Genomic DNA, 14,016 nt, shown 5'->3' with positions numbered 1-14,016 from the left:
TTTCGATCACTTACTTTCACCTTCCCTACCTTCCTAGAACTTTTGGCTAAGATTCATGTAGTAAACCATGACATCTTGTAGTAACTATAAGAAATCCTATAACAACTACAGGAAACCCTATAGCAACTTGTTTTAGACTTTTTTAGGTAGAAATGATTATCAGAGCCTAGGGTAGGCCTTCAACTTGACCTCCATACCCCTCAATGCCATTTTGGACCAACTTTCTGATACCTTCCTCCCCTGCAAAAGATCAACTTGTTTAGCTTAGATTTTACATTTCCAAATTGAAAATCAAAAGACTCTTTCATTCAATAATTATTTAGTGCATGCATACATCAGTCATAGAAATTTTAGGATAATTTCCATGCCTACGTAGTGTTATAGACATTTTTGGGCACTGCAACCCCAGTCATAAATGTCCATAAACCAAGGGCTCTTAAGTCCCTAAAAGTGTTGTTCCAACCTCTAAAAGAACAAGGTCAATTGATTATATCTTCTCCCAGAAGTTCTCCATGAAAAACTGCTCGGAACTGGTCAAAACTGGACCATCTCACCTGCTCCATGGTCAAAGTGCACTGCATCCCACCTAAATACACACGGGAGGTGTGATGCATCTTGAAAATCCCTTCTATGGGGTGCGATGGGTGAGATTGGACAAATGGCAGGGTCAATCTGCAAGGTGGAGGATCATGGAATCTTCTAGAAACTTCTCCTGTGACACTTGCCTCTCTGCATTCGCCTAGGGATGAGTAAGAGATCATCAATCTCCAAGTGGAATCAAGAACTATCAGAGAGAGGACACTAATCAAATCTCAAAAGCCGACTCGCCCCCCTTTCAAACATCTATATATGGATCCCTCATCCCAGAGATCCAGAGGCTGGAATTTTGTATCTTGTAAGGAAGTGCTACTGGTTTATTGGTGCAATATCATAGTGTTGGGTGATCTAAGTTTTTCATGAGGTGAAGAAGGGCTTTCTTGCTAAGAGGATGATGTTGGGTCAGAACAATTGGTTGTAATCCTCTTTGCTTCTCTTGATTATTAATAAAGCTATTCAAGTTTTCCTCCATATTCTTGTATGATTGATGATATATGCATTTGTGTGATCAATATATATCTGGTCCTATATTGTTTATGATAATAGATCTATGTTCTTGGATAGTGTTATGCTGCTTTGATTCTACAAGTGCTCTTTGAAGCTGGGTAGACAAGGAAGCGAGTGGCAAAGATCTATCAGAAGGAGAGGAATCAAGCAAGGAACCAAGTGCAAGACATAGGTTTGTCTCCTTTATTCCCCTCTTATCTATTTCTCATAAAGTAAAACGAAAGTAGTTTTAGTTTGTTTGTTTCTAAGGTAGCTACCAGCCTTAGTGGGACTAGCAGCTCTGCATAGACACTAGATTACCCGATAACAAAATGGCGACTCCACTGGGGAGCAAATAGATTGTTTGTTTATCTACATTTGTTTACTTTATAAACTTATAGACGGAGCCTGAAGTTAAGCCAGCTAGCCTTCGAACTGCATTTTCTATGCAAGTGCAAAGTAGATCAATGCTGCTTCAGTCTATCTCTGGGTTTTTTTTATGAACTGAACAATTGATTTACAAGCTCTCTAATTTCCTTTGTGGTGGCTCTAGTAACCTCTATAGATCTACCCCTGTGATTGATTTACTGATTACCACTTGCTCAGCCTAAATCCCTGAACTGAGCTGCAAACTGTGACCCGGAACCCAGTTGAAGTCTCATCCTTGGACCATCGCACTGTCTCTTCTTTGGATTCTGGATGCATCGCACTTCCTGAGTGTAGTAGTTGCGTTGCATCTCTTTTTTCCTGTGTTACAGGTGCGCTGATCAGACAAGGCCTCTTTTGCTCTCAGATTTTGGTTTCTGTGTTAACTCTTTTCAGCTCTATTCAAGAGTTTTGCTGCCTGTAGTCAGTATCCCTTTGTTGAAACCCCCTTCCTTGCCATTATTCCGCCTCCATTGTGCAAAGAACTGTAAATCTTTTTATGTATTTTGAACCATTTTCAGTTCTCTTTTACAAAGAAGTAGCGTAATTGAACTGTCGTTTCTTGATTTGAAAGTGTCACAAGTGTCGTTTTCAGTCATAGAAGAGAATCTGATTGTTCTTGATATTCGATTACACTGTTACTCTTGTATTTGATTTGAATTAGTAGTTTTTCAAGTGTTGAAAGCAAGTTTCAATTCCAAATCGCAAAGTGTCATCATTGTCTTCATTTTGTCTCGAAAAGAAACTTGCTAGTAATGTCGCTTTGAAAAATAATTCAGATTTGCGCTTAGCTTTCTTTTTATCATTCACACATTAAGAAGGTTGAAAACAAATACATGCATGTGCATTTGAATTTAGACTGTTTTTTGGTTTGATTTAGGACAATGCATATAGTGTGTGCTCTCTGCTCTATGTTGAAAGAATATCATCTCTCTTTCCTTAGTAGCTAGGATTTTCATTGCAAAAAGAAGATTAAATGATTGTTTATCATCTTAGATTGCATTTTAGGAATTGTACATCTACATCACGCGGTGAACCTGAAAGGAAAATTTCTTAAGAAAGATCAACTGTAAAATAAATTTAATGAATCTAAAAATGCTTTGGAACCTAACGCACAACATTTAGAAGTCTAGGCTAGAGATGTATTCCGGCGTCGTAAAGCCTGGTAACTGTTGTTTTCATTGATGGTTGGGTGATTCCTCCACTTTGAGACGATAAGTGCCAGTACGGACTTGTGCTCCCACGTACCGTCGAGTATATATTGGGAGACCACAATAGGCTTTATCCTTTATCCATAGGAAGTCGTGTCTACCGCCCTATCGATCGCAATGCACTGAACACAGCATTCGGGAAGATTGACTGTCGTACCGTAAAAAGTATTCTGCAGTTTTGCGATTGGTTTGGTAATCCCTCTGTCTAGATTTCTAGAGCAGTCTCTTTCGTTCCTTTTTAGACTCCTTAAAGGAAAAGGTCCATCTGAGCACTTGTCACTTCAGGCTCATTAAAAATCGAAGGCGACTAGGGTCATCTTTTGTTTTTTCTTGACTCTTAAAAATTGAAAAAACAAGTTGTGTCAAAGCGTCTAAAATTCATTTAATTCGGAAACATATTTCCCCTTTATTTTAGTTGATCGAGTAATCTGCAATCGTGGAAGAAAGTCAATTGAAACCCCGTCGTTTGCGAAGGCTTACGAGTTAACCGTCTTTGTCTCCAGAATCGAAACTGTTACGGACAAAGCGAACTCATTTAACCGGTTCCAAATCCCCTGGTAAAGTTAGAACAAGTGTTCCGACACCTTCGGAGACTCTGGTTACTCCAAACATTTCTGGTATCCCTGCCTTTACAGAAGAAGTTCAGCAGCCACCAAAGGACAGTAGAACTGATCCTAGTGTGAAGGTAAACACTTGTATTACTGAACCAACTCCATCTACAGCTGATTCGGAAGGTGTTATTCCCCAAACATCTGTCGCTGTAGATTCTATACCTTCTTTGGCACCAGAAATATTTTACGGACCTGACGGTCTACCTCTTCCACCTGGTCTGATTGCTATAGAAGAGATTGTGGAGGATCCTCCATCTAGTACTCCATCGCGATTTGGAGTCAAGATCACTCTATATCCTTCTTCATCAGAAATTAGTCTACCGTCATCGAAAGCTCCTGTAGAATCGCTAGGCAATATTTTGGATAGACTAGAAATGTCTGAACCACTGTCGACATCTAGGACTGTGTCATCCGATGCAGCAACAGCAGAACCTCCTGTTGTCACTCCAACAATGTTCACCGGCAGACCATATGTCCCAACTAGCTCTCAATCGTTAGAAGGGGCCCACTCAGGGGCTATTTTGACAGTATGGTCCGTTCCTATTTGTTCATCTGGAATAGTATCCGGGAACTCTTATGTTGAGTCTCAGCAAATTGATCCTTCAAGGCATCAATTTGGGTAGTCCAGTCCTCAAGGACAAACAATTCCTTTGAGTACCGGATTACCGCCGTATGGGGGGAAATATACCCTTTCAATGTCTCCTTCGGGAGGAAAACCATACGAGAGTTCACAACAAAATTCAGGTTATGCTGGAATTACATCTAGCGGTTGGGTGCCAATACTGCCTCAACAACCAAGAGTTGTATATTCGATGCAACAATGTTTACCTATGTCAAATATACCAACTACACTGGCTATTATGATGGTGTTGCAAGTACAAGCGTTTCCTGTTGTATGCCAACCTCAGGTTTCTCAGGTTGTGATGCAACAGCCTCTTGTCCCTACGACTCAACCACAATCGCCAACTAGTGGAGTGACACAGGCCCAAACGGGTACAATTACCCCTCATCTTGGTCAAATGGTCAGTATTGGACAACAACACATGGCTTCGCAACCATGGCTGGTGCAATACCAACAACCGCAATTCCAACAACTATACCAAGGATTTGAGCAACAAATATTTGCAAATAATGGGCAACCGTTTATTCGAAATGGTCAAAATCAACCATTCTACAATGGTTATGCCCATCAACCTTACCAAAGTTACCAACATCAAATGCATTATGCTAGTATGCAAATACCAACCGCTCAGGCCATCCCGTCCTATCCTGGGTATGCTTCGCCAAACCTGAATCAACAGTTACCCTTCGTGGCAACTTTAGAGTTACCAGATCTAAATCAGCTAACGAACGATCCAATTGCTTACGCCCCTTGGCGGCCAGCGATTCCGCATAGACTTCCATCAGATATTCCTAAATTTAATGGAAATCCAGGTGAAGACCCGTCAAATCATGTGATGACATTTCATATGTGGTGTTCATCAAACACCCTAAATGATGATTCGATTAGGCTTCGCCTTTTTCAGAGGACGTTAACTGGTCTGACAGCAAAATGGTATATCGAGTTACCCAGAGCTTCATTTGACAACTTCAGTGCCCTAGCCACAACCTTTTTAACCCATTTTCAATTACCGATAAGGTACGAAACGGGAACAGAACTTCTTACCAATTTCAAGCAAACAACGGCCACTCACATATCCGATCATATTCATGAGTGGCGACGTCGTCGTAGAATGGTAAAAATGTATGTTCCTGATCAGCTTTTAGATGAATGGTTTATTAAGTCATTATTACCTTCCGTTACAGAAGATGTGGCAAAAGGAGGAGTCGTCACTGAAGAGCAAGTTATTGCCCATGCGCAATATTTATACTTGATTTATACGTAGTCTGGCACGCTCTACGATAAAATCCCTGACACTCCCAGACTGGAATTTTCCGTCCCTCCTCCTCCTAAATCGAACAATGACTCTCATACCGGCAATGGCGTGATTGGTACGGTAGACACAAAATCGACAAAGGCTACATCTAAAAAGGCCCGTAAGATTTCCAGTCAAAATTCAAGAGAGGAACTTCTCACCTCGGAAGTAAATGCAATCTCAACTGATAAAGGAAAAGAAACCAAGCAACCAGGAGGCAAGAAGAAAAACAAAGGGAAGAAGAAGAAATAGGAGCAATCATCTCTTGAAAATTATTCTGCAAACCCTCCTGGAGATAGGAAACCAAAAATTCCATGCTTAATATGTGATGAGGATCATTGGACAAGAGATTGTCCATATAAAGTTGAGCTTAGAAAATTCTTCAAGAATTCAAAAACCTCGGCGGTATTGACTGATCCGTTTCCAAATCCAAGGACAAATCTAGTTGCTAGTGAAAATGCTTCCCCGTCCCAAGTGCTGATGTTGTCGGTTTCGAAACAGCAAAATGATGCTTTGATATCGACAAGGAATAAAGATTACGGGAATCCACAGCTGTCGAACAACAAGGATAAAGATCAACCTAGTAGTTCGACAACAACTTCAACAGAAGTTGTGCCGCCCATCATTCCAGAGCTAACAATAAAACCGCCAAAGGGAGTAGTACACAAGTCGACATTTAATCCTCATGCCAGAGCAGCACAGCATTATAACATAGTGGAAGATCTGGCCCAATCGCCATCTGCTATGTCGACACTTGAAGTACTAAAAAGTTTCCCATCCCAAAATCAGGCTTTATTATCAGCTATAGGTGGGATAGCCCCAAAGGATTCTAATCTTGTGTCCTTTAATCACAAAGGATATGATCCTTAGTTACTAGCTCAACTAGATTTCCTCATTCAGGTGAAAGCCCTCAACAAAACTGTTCATAGAACAATTATTGATGAGGGGGCATCTACATGTATTATGTCGATGAGTTGCTGGAAAACTTTAGGATCTCCAACCTTGTCATGGTCTTTAACGACATTAAAAGCATTTGACGGATGAAGATATACCCCATATGGTATTCTAAGTAACTTGCAAGTTGAACTAGGGGGGAAAACAGTAGAAATAGACGGCGAAGTAATTGACGGAAACCTCGATTACAACATCCTACTGGGAAGACCATGGATATATGCTATGGTTGTGGTTGTGTCGACATACTTTAGGAAGATTGCATTTCCTTTTCAAGGAGGAATTGCAATCGTCGACCAACAAACATTTCTCCCCAATAGTTCCCAAGTTACGGGAAGCATTCCGATGATCCATGGAAGCCCCCATTCGCTTCAAAATATCGGAGTAGGCCTACTAAAAGACCCTATATTAATGGTGACTTTTGCCCTCCCACCTCCAATCAATCTTGCGGAAGTGGCAATAGTAGGAACCTGCAATATGATATCTTTGATTCAAAAGATCTCAGAAAATGATATTAACATGGATCATCCGCAGGTATTGCCCCCAATCCCAATAGAAATATTTTAGCAATCAATGTTTTTGGCATGGGAGGTAGACCCGAATCAACGCTCATCAAGCATTTGGATAGATAGGTCTAAGGAATATGGCACCCCTTCAGATCCTTGGTCGCAAGTGCATTACACCGAGGAAGGAATTGTTTAGTCAATGATAATTGAAGGGGCGCCTTGGGAAGAGTACCACCATCATTCCCATCTTTCGGATTGTCAAGAAGATACTCCTGATGACCTTCATCATCCTTCGGTTTTTTATTTCCTATCAAATACTGTAAACACGGTGGATTCCGAGCGAAACTTGTCCAATATTGAAGAGACTATAGCCATAAATATCTCGACCAAAACGAATGTTGTAAAGAATATTTATGTTGGCAAATGTTGTTCTCTTTTAGAACTGGAAATATATAACGCTCTTTTTCGTGAATTCAGAGATGTCTTTGCTTGGTCATATGATGAAATGCGAGGCATTGACTCGAGTATAGTTGAACACGAAATCAAGATGTATCTAGATGTCAAACCGGTACGACAACGGCTACGGCAGGTGCACCCCAAGAAAGCTGCTGCCATCAAGGCAGAAGTTGAGAAACTTCTCCATGTTGGTTTCATTTGCCCAGTTCCTCTAACCGATTGGGCATCGAACATTGTTCCTGTAATGAAAAAACAAGTAACAATTAGAGTGTGCGTCGATTATAGGGATGTAAATCAAGCTTGTCTGAAAGACAACTATCCTACACCCTTTATTGACCAAATAATTGATGAATGTGCCGGATGTGAAATCTTTTCATTTATGGATGGATTCTCCGGGTATAATCAAATAAATATCCACCCACAGGACCAGTCAATGACTGCATTTATTTGTCCGTGGGGCACATTTGCATATTGCAAATTACCCTTTGGTTTAAAGAACGCAGGGGAAACATTTCAGAGGGAAATGAATTATGCCATCCATGACATCAAAAACATCGTTAAACCATATCTTTATGACCTTCCGGCTCATTCACGAAAGCGGACCGATCATCCGCATCATTTGAGAGCGATATTTCTACGTTTCCAACACTACAAGATACGACTCAATCCACACAAATGTGTGTTCTGTGTCAGTTCTAGTCGTTTGCTTGGCTTTGTAGTCTCAAAGAACGAGATTCGTCTCAACCCATGTAAGGTTCAGGCAATCATAAATTTGCCTCCACCTTCGAATTTTCTTCCAAATTACGCCGAACTTGCTAAAGGAGTACCCTTTGTCTGGGATTAGGTCACGCAAGTTTCATTTGATGATTTAAAAGAATCCCTAATGAAGGTATCATTAATGTACACTCCTGATTATCAAAAGGACTTTAACCTGTATCTAGCTGCAGCGGATACAACCATCGCAATGGTTTTAGTTCAAGAAGCAAATGGAATTGTGTTGGCATTATGATTCTGGTATGGCTCTATGATTCAGATGTTGTACTTGATGGCAACACCCTCAAGTGGTAATGCTCTGATCAGGGTCTCAAAATGTTGGAAATTAAGAGGTACGCAGGTAAATGGTTCAAAAGGTGCGTACCCGCAGGTACGCCGGCCAGGAAATGCGTTCATACCCGCAGGTGACCCATTCATGAGGTGCCTACCCCACTTCACTCACTTCAAGGCAGAGAAGCACACTCACGTGGGGTTTCTTATGTTTGGCCCGTGGTATTAAGCCCGCCGTTCTTGTTTCTATGGTTTTGGCCCGTGGTATAGGATCTAATTTGACTATAAATAGGGAAGGAGATCACTTGGCCAAAACACCTTTTTTGCAAATTGAATATCTTAAGATCTGAAATATTGGGTTATCGGTTTAAAAGCTTGATCTATACAAGAGTGAAGTTGAAAGTGAATCTATGAAGTGTGATCTCGCAGGTGCATGATCAGATCTGGGCATCTGACTATCTGTGGCACACTGGTGGACTGCCAATTCGGCCCTAATCAGAGGTACGCAGGTGATTAATGGTGCAAGTGCGTGGATACGCAGAGCAGAAGGAGCAGTGCGTGGGTACGCAGAGCAGAAGAAGGCGTAGTGCGTGGGTACGCAGTGCGACGGAGGTTTAGGTGCATAGGCACAATGAAAGTACGTGGCCCTTCCGAAGCCGCAGGTGCGTAGGTACGCAGCGCGATAGCATCTGTGGGTGCGTGGCTACAGTAGCAGTACGCGATGCGATAGCATCTGTGGGTGTGTGGCTATAGTAGCAGTATGCGGCGTGATTGAAGAAATAGTGCGTGGGTACGCGGTGTAGCAGAAGGCTCTCTGCGGGTATACGCAGGGTAGCAGAAGGTGAAGTGCGGATCCACGCAGGCCAGAGAAAGAAAAACTGCGTATCTGTATTAAGGCATTTATTTGACTGACGTTTCTCTGTTGATAAGGTGTTCTAGGTTTAGTTTACTGTTACTATTGATCTGGTTACTGCAGTTGACTGGATGATTTACTTGTACATGATGATCATTTGATGTTCATGGATCCAATCTGAAAATTTATGAAAAGTGGTCCTTGAAAGAAAAGAAGTAGGGGGGTTGTAGCTCCCTCCCAGGAGAGACTAGAAAACGAGAGAGAGTTGTAGCTCTTTGCAGGTTGCAGCCTGCGTACTGGTAAAGGACTGCACCAGTACAAAACCATTGTAAAAGGAGTTTCTAATTTGAATGAAGATAGAGACATATTGCAGCAGGTGGTTTTCACCCACATTGGGTTTCCACCTTATATCTGGTGTTCTTTGGTGTGACTATCCGTTTTTCTTGTTCATGCTCATTATTTTTATGGTACTGACATGCAAAAATAATTTGAAGTATAAATAAGGAATATTTATTAAAAGAACTTGATAATACTGATTCACCCCCCCTCTCAGTATTATTTCCAACAATTGGTATCAGAGCAGGTCCTTCAGAGAAGCTTGATCGCTTGAAGGAAGATCACTCATCATGAGCAACTACGAGAGGGAAGCATCAATCAGGCCACCAATCTTTGATGGGACAAACTTCAATTATTGGAAGGTAAGAGTTACTGCCTATCTTCAATCTCTTGGTACAGAAGTTTGGGATATCATAGATACAGGCTACACTTTTCCTTCAGCTACTCCTACAGATTCGGCTGAGAAGAAGAAATATGAAACAAATGCTAAAGAAGTCAATACTCTGCTAGGATGCTTATCTCAAACAGAATTCGTAAAGGTTATGCAATATAAATCCGCAAAGGAAATATGGGACAAGATTGTCTTGAGCTACGAAGGAGATGAACAGTTAAAGCGTGTTAAACTTCAAACCCTCAGGATTCAGTATGAGAATCTCAGAATGTATAATGATGAAAGTGTGGTTAACTATTTTCTTCGGGTAGATGAGATTGTTAATTGCATGAAAAACTTGGGTGAAGAAATAAAAGAGGCTATTGTGGTTGAAAAAGTTTTAAGATCATTGTCCCCCAAGTTTGAATCTAAAGTGTCTGCAATAGAAGAAAAGGAAAATCTACGAATTCTTACTATGTCTCAGCTATACAGAATTCTAACTGCTTATGAAATGAGAAAGGGAGGTCCATCAGACAGGAGAGAAGCTGCTTTCAAGGCTTCAGGTAAAGGAGACTACTATGAAGCAAGTCATGTGCCAGAAGAAGAAGAATAATCAAATTTGGTCAAAAATCTTCAACGGGGTACTGGAAGGTTCAGAGGTAAGTTACCTTTTAAATGTTTTGCTTGTGGAAGAGTAGGTCATTATGCTGCGAAATGTCCTCATAAGGATAAGATTGACAAAGGAAAGGAACCTGCTAGATGGAGCAAGAAACAGAATGCAAATAAGAAAAGCTACTACACTCATGAAGATAGTGATGGTCTATCAAATAGTGATGAAGATGAACGAGGTAATGACTATAAACTTTTAATGGCATTTGAAGATGATGATTACATGGATGCTATAGATGTGGATAGCTTTCATGAAGAAATTTCTAGACTCAAGACATGTATAGACGAAAAGAATATGATCATTGATACTCTACAATTTCAGATTGATGAAAAAGAAAAATATCTTGAAAAGTTAGAAGGTGAAATTGTTGGTCTTAGAAAAGAGATTGAGAAAACAAAGGCTATTAATCTTAAGTTTGTCAAAGGATCTGAAACTCTGGATGAGATCATCAATATACATCGTTCTCCACTAAACAAGACAGGTCTGGGGTATAATGGAGAAACTTCTCAAGCATCCACCTCAAAGAGTTATCTTGATGCAGCAAGAAGGAATGAGCAAAAGCACAATGGAGATCACCAGGTAAAGCAGGGACCAATTACAAACAAAGACTATCAGGTAAACCTGGGACAATTCGTCTTAAGGATGAACAAAAGCTACAACCAGCCACAGGTAAAATCCTCTCAATTTGCTTCAAGAATGAATGACAATAGAAATTACAATCGTTTGGCCGGAAGATTTGATAACCGCAGAAGTTTCTTCAATGGACAATGCTTCTCTTGCCATAACTTTGGTCACAAAGCAGCTCAATGTGTTGCATATAAAACGATCATGACTAGAGAAGCTCAAAAACAAAGAAGTATGACCGGGATTACAAAAAGGACCTATAACAACTTTTCGGTTCTTGAAAATGAAGTTGAATGTTCTATTTGCAATAAATTTGGTCATGAAGATTCTGAATGCAGGAGCAGGTTTCAGCAGACAAAGGAACAAGCCTCAAGCACCAAAACATCGAGAATAAAGGAACCACAAACAGAAAGATGTGGGATAGCATTTTATGCAGAGGGACAGGAAAATCTATGGTACATTGACAGTGGATGTTCGAAGCATATGAGAGGTGATAAAGAAAAACTTGAATCATATTCTACTTTAGAAAAGGGAAAGAAATTTTCTTTTGGAAATGATACTCCTACAGCTATAAAAGGAAAAGGCACTGCTCAGTTAAAAGAAAAGGTCAAAGCTAGAAATGTTTTGTATGTTGATGGACTGAAACATAATCTTTTGAGTGTCAGCCAGATGTGTGATCAAGGAACCGAGGTGATATTTAGATCAAATGGATGTCTTGTTCGTGATCTTGATACAGGTAAAACGGTGATCAAAGGTAAAAGAACTCCAAATAATCTATACATATTTGAAGAAGGACAACAACAATGCTATCTAAGCAAGGATGATGAACAACTGGTTATGGCACCAGAGGTTGGGGCATCTAAGCTTTTCACAAATAAGGAAAGCATGCAAATATCAGGCAGTTCGCGGTCTTCCAGATATCAAAATTCCAGACAACACCATATGCAAATCATGTCAGTTTGGAAAGCAAACCAGAACTAACTTTCCAGAGAAGGAAGGATCAGCTAGCATGCCTCTTGAGCTTGTACATACAGATGTATGTGGACCATTAAGGAAAAGGACACCTCGAGGAGAAGAATACTTGATATTATTCATTGACGATTTCTCCAGGTTTGTCTGGTTAGGACTTATGAAGCACAAAGATGAAGCATTCGAAAAATTCAAATCCTTTAAAGCCTTGGTTGAAAATGAATCAGGATACAAAATTAAGTGCCTCAGATCCGACAGAGGTGGGGAGTTTACCTCAAATGAATTTTTCGATTTCTGTGAAGAACATGGGATAAGAAGAGAATTCTCTACAGCTATAACTCCTCAGCAAAATGGAGTGGTGGAAATAATGAACAGAACAGTCCAACAAATGGCTCGGGCTATGATTGATGAGTCTGGAACTCCCGCAACTTTCTGGGGTGAAGCTGCATATGCTGCAGTTGTTATTCTCAACAAAACAAATGTCCGGGTGAACAACACTCAAACTCCTCATGAGCTCTGGTATGGTGAGACTCCTTCGGTAAAGCACTTCAAAATATTTGGGAGCAAATGCTATATTAAGAATACTGATGAGCAACTTGGAAAACTTGAACCTAGAGCAGATGAAGGCATTCTTCTTGGTTATTCTCCACACAGCAAAGCATACAAGTGCTACAATAAAAGACTTGGAAGAATTGTTGACAGCATTGATGTAGTGGTTGATGAGAAGGGATACATTCCTAGGCAAGTAAATCATGAAGATATCGAAGAAGATGAAGACTACTCTCAAAGACAAAATGATGAAGAAGAAGAACCTCAAGAAGAACCAGAGGAGCAAATAAGGATAGAAGAGAAGACTCCATCGAGATATGTTCAGAAGAATCATCCAGAATCTCAGATTTTGGGGCAGAAAGAAGCAGGTGTACAAACAATAAGAACAGTTGCAGAAGCTTCAAGCTATTTGGCATTACTCTCTTCCACTGAACCACAAAATGTGAAAGAGGCATGCAAAGATGAATGTTGGGTCAAAGCAATGGATGAAGAACTTGAGCAGATCAAAAAGAACAACCCTTGGGAGCTGGTTCCTAGACCAAAGGATAAGAATGTTATAGGGACAAAATGGGTCTTCAAAAATAAATTGAATGAAAATGGAGAAGTAATTAGAAACAAGGCCAGACTTGTTTGTAAAGGGTATGCGCAGCAAGAAGGAATAGATTTTGAAGAAACCTTTGCTTCTGTTGCAAGACTTGAGGCCATCCAAATGTTCCTTGCTCTCTCAAGCTTTCAAAACTTCAAAGTATTTCAAATGGACATGAAATCAACCTTTCTGAATGGAGACTTGGAAGAAGAAGTATACATTGAGCAGCCAGATGGTTTCATTCTTGGAAATGATCCAAATCTTGTATGCAGATTGAAAAAGGCTCTCTATGGTCTCAAACAAGCTCCAAGGGCTTGGTACTATCGCTTGGACAAATATCTTCATCAACAAGGTTTTTCAAAAGGATCAGCAGATAGCAATCTTTATATAAAAGTTGAAAACGACAAATTGCTAATACTTGTTGTATATGTAGATGACATTATCTTTGGGAGCAATGAAGAAGCTATGAGTCAAAGCTTTGCCTTGGTAATGCAGAAAGAATTCGAAATGTCCTTGCTGGGGGAACTGACATATTTTCTTGGTTTGCAAATCCAACAAAAAGAAGGAGGGATCTTTTTGTCTCAAACCAAGTATCTCAAGCAGATTTTGAAGAAATATGGCATGGAAGATGCAAAACCAGTATGTACACCCATGGTCACAGGATGTAGCCTCAGTGCAAATGATGAATCAGCAGTAGTGCATCAACCAACCTACAGATCTATGATTGGAAGTCTACTTTATTTGACAGGTACCCGACCAGACATAATGCATGCAGTAGGAATAGTTGGAAGATTTCAGGCAAATCCAAAGGAAACTCATTTTCAGGCAGTAAAGAGAATCTTCAGATATCTTCAA

The sequence above is a fragment of the Pinus tabuliformis genome, chromosome 1_1 (assembly GCF_031772625.1).
Source record: "Pinus tabuliformis cultivar Carrire ecotype Pingquan chromosome 1_1, CPIR1, whole genome shotgun sequence".
Lineage (NCBI taxonomy): Eukaryota > Viridiplantae > Streptophyta > Pinopsida > Pinales > Pinaceae > Pinus > Pinus tabuliformis.
This window is presented reverse-complemented; position numbering follows the sequence as displayed.